This window comes from Trachypithecus francoisi, unplaced genomic scaffold, assembly GCF_009764315.1.
Source record: "Trachypithecus francoisi isolate TF-2019V2 unplaced genomic scaffold, Tfra_2.0 Lachesis_group6, whole genome shotgun sequence".
In the NCBI taxonomy this organism is placed as follows: domain Eukaryota; kingdom Metazoa; phylum Chordata; class Mammalia; order Primates; family Cercopithecidae; genus Trachypithecus; species Trachypithecus francoisi.
Genome location: NW_022681471.1, coordinates 72,112,837 through 72,125,618, shown reverse-complemented (window position 1 = coordinate 72,125,618; position 12,782 = coordinate 72,112,837).

The window sequence follows — 12,782 nt, the reverse complement described above, 5'->3', positions numbered from 1 at the left end:
CGCTCTGTAGCCCAGGCTGGAGGGCAGTGGCACGATCTTGGCTCACTGCAACCTTTGCCTCCTGAATTCAAGCAATCCTCCCACCTCAGCCTCTAGAGTAGCTGGGACTATAGGTGCACACCACCATGCCCAGCTAACTTTTGTATTTTTGGTAGATGTGGTGTTTCTCCATGTTGCCCAGGCTTGTATTGAACTCCTGGACTCAAGCAATCCACCTGCCTCGACCTCCCAAAGTGCTGGAATTACAGGCATAAGCCATTGCGCCCAGCCTGGTTTTTCTTATTAGTGTATTTACAGTCCCTGGCACACAATAGATACTCAATCAATATTTTTTGAATAAAGGAAAGAATGTCTGATTCCAAAGTATTTTTTTTCTTTCTACTACACCAGGATGCCATAATAGAGAGGGAGGTCCTGACACTACTATAAAATTCACTACTCTTGGCCAGGTGTGGTGGATTATGCCTGTAATCCCAGCACTTTGGGAGGCTGAGGTGCAAGGATCGCTTGAGCTCAGGAGTTCAAGACTAGCCTGGTCAATATAGTGAGACCCCCATCTCATTTTTAAAAATTTAAACAGGCTGGGCGCAGTGGCTCATGCCTGTAATCTCAGCACTTTGAGAGGCCGAAGTGGGCAGATCATTTGAGGTCAGGAGTTTGAGACCAGCCTTACCAACATGGTGAAACCCTGTCTCTACTAAAAATACAAAAAAAAAAAAAAAAAAAAATTAGCCAGGTGTGGTGGCACATGCCTATAGTCCCAGCTACTCGGGAGGCTGAGGCAGAAGACTCACTTGAACCCGGGAGGTGGAGGTTGCAGTGAGCCGAAACTGCACCTCTGCACTCCAGCCTGGGCAACAGGGTGAGACTCCGTCTCAAAAAATAATAATAAATTAAAAATAAATAAAAAAAATTCACTACTCTTAAACTTTATGGAGAAAACTACCATTCACTGAAAACCTGCTGCTTTCATTGAACTATCATTTTTCAGTGATTACATAGGCAATTACTGTTTGGGGACCATCTATATGTGCTTAACATAGATCCCTGGTAATTAATGCTTGTATAAATCCTCATTTTAATACCACTTCAAGATAAATGGGCTGGGTATGGTGGCTCACCACCTGTAATCCCAGCACTCTGGGAGGCCAAGGTAGGAGGATCTCTTGAAGCCAGAAGTTCGAGACCGGCCTGAGCAACAGAGCGAGACCCCATCTCTATTTTTTCAAAAAAGAAAAAAGATAAATGGCTAAAAATTCAGAAATGATTAACCAATGGTACATCCAACTGACAGAATATTACACAGTCATGAAAATTATATTTATGAACCTGTGTAATCATTTGAATACATGCTTATACATTGAGGAAAAAACAAGAATACAAAATTGTATGTACAATGTGATTACAATTTTTAAAAATCCATGTAGGAAAAAATAATACTGGAAAGAAATATACCAAAATATTAACTGTGGTTTTCATTGGGTGATAAGACTATAAGTACTTTGTAACTTTTTTTCTGTATTTTATCATTTTTCTTTAATAAACATGTATTGCTCCTATAGTGGGAGAGGGTTTTGTTTTGTTTTGTTTTGTTTTGTTTTGTTTTGAGGTGGAGTCTCACTCTGTCACCCAGGCTGGAGTGCAGTGGCGCGATCTCTGCTCACTGCAAGCTCAGCCTCCCAGGTTCACGCCATTCTCCTGCCTTAGCCTCCCGAGTAGCTGGGACTACAGGCACCCGCCACCATGCCCAGCTAATTTTTTTGTATTTTTAGTAGAGATGGGGTTTCACCATGTTTGCCCATGTGGTCTCGATCTCCTGACCTTGTGATCCACCTGCCTCGGCCTCCCAAAGTGCTGGGATTACAGGCGTGAGTCACTGCGCGGACTGAGGGTCTTTCTTTTTTTTTTTTTTTTTTTTTTTTTTGAGACAAGAGTCTCGCTCTGTCACCCAGGCCTGAGTGCAGTGGCGTGATCTCGGCTCACTGCAAGCTCCGCCTCCCGGGTTCATTCCATTCTCCTGCCTCAGCCTCCCAAGTAGCTGGGACTACAGGCGCCCGCCACCACGCCTGGCTAATCTTTGTATTTTTAGTAGAGACGGGGTTTCATCGTGTTAGCCAGGATTGTCTGGATCTCCTGACCTCGTGATCCGCCCGCCTTGGCCTCCCAAAGTGCTGGGATTACAGACGTGAGCCACCGCGCCCGGCCTGGGTCTTTCTTTTTTAAAAGTTGAAGATAGAAAGTCTCAGGGTAGGAAGAAGTCTCTGAGTACACCAAAGCACAAGCACAAGTAAAGCAGGATGGTGTTTATGCCTCCTTTCTCTTAACTTATATCTTAATGGCCTGATACCATTTATAGATTAACTGAGTGCATAACCTTGTTGAAGGATGCTAAAAGACTGGCCCCAGAAAAAGAAGAAAGGGGATCAGCAGTGGAAACTGCCAGGGGCAGAAGGAGAAAGAGACTAAGCAAAGAGTTCAGAGAAAGTAAACATAAAAGAAGAGGAAATGGGAGGGGGAGGGAAAGACCAGAGGATAGGTATACTTTTATGCATCAGGGCCCATATGAAAAAGAGGAGCTAGTAATGGATTTTTATTTTATTTTATTTTATTTTTCTGAGACAGTCTCGCTCTGTCGCCCAGGCTGGGGTGCAGTGGCCGGATCTCAGCTCACTGCAAGGTCTGCCTCCCGGGTTTACGCCATTCTCCTGCCTCAGCCTCCCGAGTAGCTGGGACTACAGGCGCCCGCCACCTCACCTGGATAGTTTTTTTGTATTTTTCAGTAAAGACGGGGTTTCACCGTGTTAGCCAGGATGGTCTCCATCTCTTGACCTCATGATCCGTCCGTCTCGGCCTCCCAAAGTGCTGGGATTACAGGCTTGAGCCACCGCGCCCGGCCTAGTAATGGATTTTTATAACAGGCATAGCTAGCATGTTTTTCATGTTATTTTACTATTGTCTGTATTTGTGCCTTTGAGCCTCTCGATAGTCCTCCTTCCAGCCCACATGTACCGTCATATCTGCCTGATACTGCCAGGGAAGATCAACTGGACTCTAGACCTGGACATTCTGGTGCCTGTTCTAGGAGCAAATTATATAACCATGTGCTTATCTATGTGAGCTATAGATTTAGCAGGCTATATGAGGCAGTCAGGAATCTTCTGGATGATAAAGGAGATCTGCATGGGGATTCAGAGAGCCCCATAGGCATTTATGGAAAACAAGAAAGTAGAGCAGTTCTGAGTCTAAACCCCATTTATGACACATAACCCGACTAAGTGAACAATGCTGGCTCTTAGCCAAGACCATTTTTGTAAGATGGTTATACTCTTCTGTTGATTTTGTGTAATACTTCTGTCATCCTTGAAGCTTTTAGCGGGCTAGTGGGATGATTGATGGGGGATTTTAGTTTATTAAATGTCAAGTGAGGGTGTTGGAATTAGAAATTAATTTCTACATGGTTTGGTTTGAGTATAGTTATTTCCCAGAAAGACAGACATTTTAGCAACCTTGTCCTTTCTGTATGATAATGAATCTCTTAACCCATCTTGAGGCCAGGAACAAAGAGTCTTAACCTTAAAAGAAAGGCATGTAAGAGGGCCAAGACAAGATCTCAGCATCATCACTTGACCTTTAGAGAGTGGACACAATTGTCTTGGAGCTTCTGATTATGTAACTTGTAATATTAAAAAAATTGTGGCTTTAATGACCATTTGCTAGATTATCGCATCATCCAATTTGATAGCCACTAGCCACAAGTGGCCAAATTTAGGTTAAAAATTAAATCTCAGTGCACAGCCCATATTTCAATAGCCACGTATGAAAAAAAAATGGTTATTTTCTTTTTTGGATTTTTTTTTTTTTTTTTTTTGAGACAGAGTCTTACTCTGTCGCCCAGGCTGGAGTGCAGTGGCACGATCTCGGCTCACTGCAACCTCCGCTTCCCGGGTTCAAGCCATACTTCTGCCTCAGCCTCCCGAGTAGCTGAGACTACACGCGTGTGCCACCGCGCCCAGTTAATTTTTTGTATTTTTAGTAGAGATGGGGTTTCACCGTGTTAGCCAGGATGGTCTTGATCTCCTGACCTCGTGATCCGCCCACCTCGGCCTCCCAAAGTGCTGAGATTGCAGGTGTGAGCCACCACGCCCAGCCCAAAGAGTGGCTACTTTCTAGACAGTGTAGATATAGAACATTTCCACCATTGCAGAAAGTTCAACTTAACAGCACTGTGAATTTAGACTCACAGGATTGTGATCTAGAGGCCAGTCATCTCTGCACCTGTATGCAGAGATGCAAAGTGACTTATTTTGTCTTACTTCACATTGTTTCTTTGCACTGGTGTGCTCTGAGTGACACCAGGGAAATTGAGGCAGTTTAGCAGACTTATTAGCATTATTGCTCTTGCCACAATTTTTTTTAAAGGTAAGAATTATTTTTCTTGTGGAGGGGGGGACGTGGAGTCTCCCTTTGTCACCCAGGATGGAGTGCAGTGGCATGCAATCTCAACTCACTGCAACCTCCAGGTTCAAGTGATTCTAGTACCTCAGCCTCCCGAGTAGCTGAGACTACAGGTGCGCACCACCACACCTGGCTAATTTTTTGTATTTATATTTATGTTTCTTTTTTTTTTTTTTTAAGATGGAGTCTTGCTCTGTCGCTTAAGCTGGAGTGCAGTGGCACAATCACGGCTCACTGCAACCTCTGTCTCCCAGGTTCAAGTGATTCCCCTGCCTCAGCCTCCCAAGTAGCTGGGACCACAGGGGTGCACCACCATGCCTGGCTAATTTTTATATTTTTAGTAGAGATGGGGTTTCACCATGTTGGACAGACTGGTTTCGAACTCCTGACCTCAGGCAATCTGCCCACCTCAGTGTCCCACAGTTCTGGGATTACAGGCGTGGCCACCAAGCCCAGCCAATTTTTGTATTTTTAGTAGAGTTGGGATTTCACCATGTTGCCCAGGTTGATCTTGAACTCCTGAGCTCAAGCAATCCACCTGCCTCAGCCTCCCAAAGTGCTGAGACTACAGGCGTGAGCCACTGCACCCAGCCAAAGATGAGAATTCTTTAGGGAATGGCTAAATCAAATGTGTCCTATTCACTAAATTGAATACCATACAGCAGTTAAAGGGAATGAACTAGATGTTTCAATAAGGATAAACCTCAAAAACATTTTTGTGCGAAAAAAGTGAGTTACCGCCAGGCACGGTGGCTCACGCCTGTAATCCCAGCACTTTGGGAGACCGAGGCAGGTGGATCACGAGGTCAGGAGATGAGACCATCCTGGCTAACAAGGTGAAACCCCGTCTCTACTAAAAATCAAAAAAAAAAAAAAAAAAAAAGACATTAGCCAGGCGTGGTGGCAGGCACCTGTAGTCCTAGCTACTCGGGAGGCTGAAGCAGGAGAATGGCGTGAACCGGGGTGGCGGAGCTTGCAGTGAGCGAGATCGCACAACTGCACTCCAGCCTGGGCGACAGAGTGAGACTCCGTCTCAAAAAAAAGAAAAAAGAAAAAAGCAAGTTGCCAAATGTAATCATTTATGCAAAGAAAAAAAACCCACAAAAGAATACTATGTATTCCCACGCAAGAGTTTGTTTGTTTGTTTGTTTGTTTTTTGAGACGGAGCCTCGCTCTGTCGCCCAGGCTGGAGTGCAGTGGCGGATCTCAGCTCACTGCAAGCTCCGCCTCCGGGGTTTACGCCATTCTCCTGCCTCAGCCTCTCAAGTAGCTGGGACTACAGGCGCCTGCCACCTCGCCTGGATAGTTTTTTTTTTTTTTTTTTTTTTGTATTTTTTAGTAGAGACAGGGTTTCACCGTGTCAGTCAGGATGGTCTCGATCTCCTGACCTCGTGATCCACCCGTCTCGGCCTCCCAAAGTGCTGGGATTACAGGCTTGAGCCACCGTGCCCAGCCTTGTTTGTTTGTTTTTTAAGAGACAGGGTCTTGGCCAGCGCGGTGACTCACACTTGCAATCCCAGCAGTTTGGGGGGCCAAGACGGGTGGATCACTTGAGGCCAGGAGTTCAAGACCAGCCTGGCTAACATGGTGAAACCCCGTCTCTACTTAAAAAAATACAAAAATCAGCCAGGTGTGGTGGCACACACCTGTAATCCTAGCTACTTGGGAGGCTAAGGCACGAGAATTGCTTGAACCTGGGAGCGGAAGATCCCTGAGCTCAGGTGCTCAAGGCTGCAGTGAGCTATGATAGTACCACTGTACTCCAGCCTGGGCGACAGAGTGAGAATCTGTCTCAAAAAAAAAAAAAAAAAGGAGAGAAAGAGAGAGAGAGACAGTCTCACTCTGTCACCCAGGCTGGAGCGCAGTGGTACAGTGGTACCATCATAGCTCACTGCAGCCTTGGGCACCTGAACTCAAGGGATCCTCCTGCCTCAGCCTCCCACATGGCTGGCACAGGCATATGACCCTGCATCTGGCTAATTTTTACGTTTTTTGTAGAGACAAGGTCTTGAGATGTTGCACAGGCTGGTCTCATTCTTGAACTCCTGTCCTCAAGGGATCCTCCTGCCTCAGCTGCCTAAAGTGCTGGGACTACAGGTGTGAGCCACCATGCCGGCCATTTTTTTTTAAAGGATAGGAAGAATGCATATCAAACTCATGACAGTGGTAACTTCAGGGACAGGGGAAAGGTGTGTAGGATAAGGGTCCAAAGGTACTTTTAGTTTTTTCTTTAATGTTCTAAATTTTTAAAGGAAAATATACTTACGTATTACATGTGTAATTATAATTATTAAAACAGGACATAAATGTGTATATATATAATATGAATGTAAATATGTAAAATATGGTGGTGAAAAAATAAGGGAAGTACACAAAACCCTTTGATAGTTGTGTTAGGATGATAGGATTGTGGCTAATTATTTTCTTCTTTTTCTCTATTTTAAAAAAGTTTTTTTGTTGTATGGCTATAACGTTATATACTAAAAATCTTAAAATAGGTCCAGGCACAGTGGCTCATGACTATAATCCCAACACTTTGGGAGACTGAGGTGGGAGGATCACTTGAGCCTGGGAGTTTAAGACCAGCCTGCGCAACATAGTGAGACTCCCTCTCTAAAAGAAATAAATTCTTAAAATAAAGCGAAGCTGGCTTTGTGTTGCTGACATAGTTTTATTATTGCATATTAGGTATAGTTCTTAAGAGGCAATAGGCTCTGCTACATAATTAGTGCCAGAAATAACAGCTTGATATCATTCATGTAAAAAATTTTAATTGTCCTTAGTGACAGTCTCCAAAAATCAATTGGTCACTATAATGCCCCATTCTGCAGCTAATTCATACTGTAAGGCGCACTGGGACCCTATAATTCCTAAAACCCAAGGTTCCATTGGAATATTTTGAGACGCTCTTCTTATGCCCATGCCACCTGACTGGTAATGGGCTTTGAAAATTGTTCACATCAAAAATCCTTCCTCTGTGGCATAGAACTCAGATCCAAAAGCTGCTTCCTAAGAAAAATCTGACTTCACCTGCACCCTACCTCCATGAGAACATGAGGTAAACCTCTATGCAGACAACTCTGGCCAGGCTTTTCAACTTTCAAGCCAGAATGGTAACCCTGTCACCCGTCCACCTGTTTATCTGGCTTCCAAAACATATGGATCCTGCCCCAGTCAACAACAGAGCATACCAATACTTCTGACCTTCATCAGAGAATAAATGTACTCTGCCTCTAAGGTCGTGTCAAAAGCCTGCCTATGAGAAGAGATAATTATGGAATATATTGTAAGGGACATTCTATCCATCCACTCCTTTACGTGGCATTTTAAGTTGTGTCCTCAGATCAAGTTGGAGCCCCAGAAGGTTACAGGCCTGACCCATCTGAGCTCAGTTCTGCAGAAGTGCCTCAATGTTAGGTCCTTGGCTTTTAGCCAGGGTAGTACAAGAAAGTAATGTGAAAATCTCTTCTGTGTGTATTATAAAACCGTTACTGAGGACATTGTCCCTTATGTTAATCCCACATAAGAAATTTCTTATGGAATTTAGTGCCAGCAATAGACAATTATGTAGCTGTTAAAAAAATATAATTATGGAAAACTAAATATGAAAACTGGTTTACGATATGTTCATTGAAAAAAGCAGAACACAAAATGGTATACAGACTCTAATTGCAACCATGTAAAATTATATGTGTCTGTGGATAAGGACTAAAAGCTGACAGGCAATGATGAAAGTTGTATGAGGGCAATGGGATTATAAGTGTTTTGTTTTTTCAAAAAATTGTGTTTGCTATAATCCTGTCTTTTCAATTGGGGGGTGGGGGAAAGAATTTAGTGACAGGAAAATCTCTGTCTCTCTTGAGGAATTGCTATGCTTCTTTCTTTCTGATAACAAAAATTGTGTAATTGATTGTGTTTCCCCCTTTCTCCACCCACTGACTACCCAAAAAGGTGAATTTAGTGTTCAGTCATCACACATGAGCTTCCTCTTCCTTTACAGAAAGGAAGAGGAAGGCCAGACGCAGTGGCTCAAGCCTATAATCCCAGCACTTTGGGAGGCCAAGGTGGGTGGATCACGAGGTCAGGAGTTCGAGACTCAGCTTGGCCAACATGGTGAAACCCTATCTCTACTAAAAATACAAAAAAAATTAGCCAGGCATGTTCGCGCACGCCTGTAATCCCAGCTACTTAGGAGGCTGAGGCAGGCCAGGAGGAGGCAGTTGCAGTGAGCCGAGATCACCTCACTGCACTCTAGAGCTTGGGCGACAGAGTGAGACTCCATCTTAAAAAAAAAAAAAAAATAGGCCGGGCGCGGTGGCTCAAGCCTGTAATCCCAGCACTTTGGGAGGCCGAGGCGGGTGGATCACGAGGTCAGGAGATCGAGACTCTCCTGGCTAACACGGTGAAACCCCGTCTCTACTAAAAATACAAAAAACTAGCCGGGCGCGGTGGCTGGCGCCTGTAGTCCCAGCTACTCGGAGGCTGAGGCGGGAGAATGGCGGGAACTCGGGAGGCGGAGCTTGCAGTGAGCCGAGATCACGCCACTGCACTCCAGCCTGGGCGACGCAGCGAGACTCCGCTCTCAAAAAAAAAAAAAAAAAAAAAAAATAGAGAGAAAGGAAGAAATAAATTTCTATTTTCTATTTCTATAATCTTATGACATTTGTATTCTTTTGGTAAGGTGCTTCAAATCCTTTGTAGAAAGAGGCAAAATAGGCCAGGCACGGTGGCTCACACCTGTAATCTCAGCACTTTGGGAGGCTGAGGTGGGCAGATCATGAGGTCAGGAGATTGAGACCATCCTGGCTAACACTGTGAAACCCCATCTCTACTGAAAATACAAAAATTAGCCGGGCGTGGTGGCAGGCATCTGTAGTCCCAGCTACTCGGGAGGCTGAGGCAGTAGAATGCATGAACCCGGGAGGTGGAGCTTGCAGTGAGCCGAGATCGCGCCACTGCACTCCAACCTGGGCGACAGAGCAAGACTCGGTCTCAACAAAAAAAAAAAAAAAAAAGAGGCAAAATATAAAGCATTTCTCTCAGTTTAAAAGGTACACATGGTCATAGTAAATTGGAAAAATATAAGAAAGGAAAACAGATAACCACTGTTAACACTTTTTGGCAAATCTCCCTATCTTTTCTCAATGTACCTTACTAAACAAAATTATGAACATATAGTATATAAAGTATCACATCCTGCTCTTTTCAGGTAACTTAAAATATAAGCATGTTGGCCAGGCACTGTGGCTCATGCCTGTAATCCCAGCACTTTGGGAGGCCGAGGCAGGTGGATGGCTTCAGGTTGGGAGTTTGAGACCAGCCTGGCCAACATGGCAAAAACCCATCTCTACCAAAAATACAAAAATTAGCCAGGTGTGGTGGTGCAAGCCTGTAATCCCAGCTATTTGGGAGGCTGAGGCACGAGAATCACTTGAACCTGTGAGGCAGAGGTTGCAGTGAGCCAAGATCGTGCCACTGCACTCCAGCCTCGTGACAGAGTGAGACCTGTCTCAAAAAAAAAAATATATATATATATATATACACACACACACACATACATATATATAGACATAGACACACACACACACATACATATATATAGACATAGACACACACACACACACACATATATATGCATGTTTTTGTGTATTGAAAACTCTCTGGCAAATACCTCTGGAAAAAAAAACTCTTCCGTAAATAACTCTGGTAAATACCATGCCAGTAGGACTGTTTCATTTTTTTTCAGGCTGAAGTACAGTGATGTGATCTCAGCTCACTGCAACCTCCACCTCCCAGGTTCAAGCAATTCTCGTGTCTCAGCCACCTGAGTAGCTGGGACTACAGGCATGCACGATCACGCCTGGCTAATGTTTGGTACTTTTAGTAGAGACGGGGTTTCACCACGTTGGCCAGGCTGGTCTTGAACTTCTGGCCTCAAGTGATCCACCCACCTTGGCCTCCCAAGGTGTTGGGATTACAGGCATGAGGCATGAGCCACTGTACCCGGCTTTTTTTTTTTTTTTAGACAGGGTTTTACTCTGCTGCCCAGGCTGGAGTGCAGTGGCACAAACACAGCTCACTGCAGCCTCAACCTCCTGGGTGCAAGCAATTCTGCCACCTCAGCCTCCGAAGTAGCTGGGACCACAGGTGCTCACCATCGTCCCCAGCTAATTAAAAGATTTTTTTTGGTAGAAATGGAGGTCTCATCATGTTGCCCAGGCTGAGTGAGGACTTTCAAAGGTTGGAACCATAGAGCTCTACAGGAAGAGTTAAAGAGGAAACTCTAAGGTTCCTTGAAACCTGAGGGATTGGCTGGACACGGTGGCTGAAGCCTGTAATCCCAGCACTTTGGGAAGCCGAGACAGGCAGATCACGAGGTCAGGAGTTCGAGACCAGGCTGGCCAACACGGTGAAACCCCGTCTCCACTAAAAATACAAAAATTAGTCAGGCGTGTTGGCGCGTGCCTGTAATTTCAGCTACTCAGGAGGCTGAGGCAGGAGAATCGCTTGAACCCGGGAGGCAGAGGTTGCAGTGAGCTGAGATCACACCACTGCACTTCAGCCTGGGCAACAGAACAAGACTCCATCTCAAAAACAAAAACAAACAAAACAAATAAAAAACCTGAGGGATGAAGCATTGTGGATGTTATTTATGCAGGAGGCTAGGACCAAATTCATGTGGGTGTGAAGTGTAAGCTCGGGGCAGCCTAAGATATAAAGGGCAACCTGGGGTCTTGAACCCAGATTGGAGATCACAGGAAATAGGATTTTAGAGCTAGAAGAGACTTTAGAGATCTTCTCATATATCACTCTCATTTTACAAATGAGTAAACCAAAGCCAAAAGAGTGAAACCGTCTTGTTTAGGCTCTGGAGTCGGACTGCCTGGATTTGTACCTCTGCTCTACCACTTAGTAATTCTGAACCTTAAGCATGTCTCCTTATCCTAAGTCTCATTTTCTCTGTGAAATGAAAACAGTAACACCATTGAGTTTATACATTTGTTGTGAGACTAAATGAGATAATCCACATAAAGCACTTAGCATGGTACCTAACACACAATAAAAACCCAATAAACGTTACTTATCAATATTAGTGTAATTAGTATCATTATTCAACTAGTTAGTGACAGAAATATGACAAAGACTCAGATCTCCTGACTCAATCTAGTGCTCTTTTCACTGCACCAGAGTTATGTCTATGGTCCAAAAAAATGGTGCCAACTCAAGTCTATGTGGGGCTGGGCATGGTGGTGGCTCATGCCTATAATCCCAGCATTTTGGGAGAGGCTGAGGCTAGTGGATCAGTTCAGGTCAGGGGTTCGAGACCAGCCTGGCCAACATGGTGAAACCCCATCTTTACTAAAAATACGTGGAGGTTGCAGTGAGCCGAGATCGCACCACTGCACTCCAGCTTGGTGACAGAGAGAGACTCCGTCTCAAAAAAAAATACAAAAAATTAGCTGGGCGTGGTGGCGGGTGCCTGTAATCCCAGCTACTCAGAAGGCTGAGGCAGGAGAATTGCTTGAACCCAGGAGGCGGAGGTTGCAGTGAGCCAAGATCACACCATTGCACTCCAGCCTGAGCGACAGAGGGAACTCCATCTCAAAAAAAAAAAAACTATTTGGGGCTAAAATCTGAGTACTTCACTCTAGGGTGCACTTTACGAGCAAGTACCAACCCTGATGTCTGGAAAATAGTAGACCCTTAAGAAATGTTCATTGGCCAGGTGCAGTGGCTCACACCTGTAATCCCAGAACTGGGAGGCTGAGACAGACAGATCGCTTGAGCTCAGGAGTTTGAGACTAGCATGGGCAAAATGGTGAAAATCCATCTCTATAAAATATACAAAAATTAGCCAAGAATGGTGGCACGCATCTGCAGTCCCAGCTACTCAGGAGGCTGAGGCAGGAGAATCACTTGAACCCAGGAGGCAGAGGTTGCAGTGAGCTGAGAGCGCACCACTGCACTCCAGCCTGGACAACAGACTCTGCCTCAAAAAAAAAAAAAAAAGTCATTAACTGAAAATATTTTTATTTATTTCTGTATTTATTTGAGACAGGGCCTCACTCTGTCTCCCAGGCTGGAGTGCAGTGGCACCATCATAGCTCACTGTAGCATCAATCTCCCAGGCTCAAGCAATTCTCCCATGTCAGCCTCCCGAGTAGCTGGGACTACAGGCATGAGCCACCACGCCCAGCTAATTTTTTATTTTTTGTAGTGATGGGGTCTCACTATGTTGCCTAGGCTGTGAAAATATTTTTTAAAACAATAACAGACAGGGTTGGGAGGGTGGCTTCTAAAACAAGAACTAGGCTGGGCATGGCAGA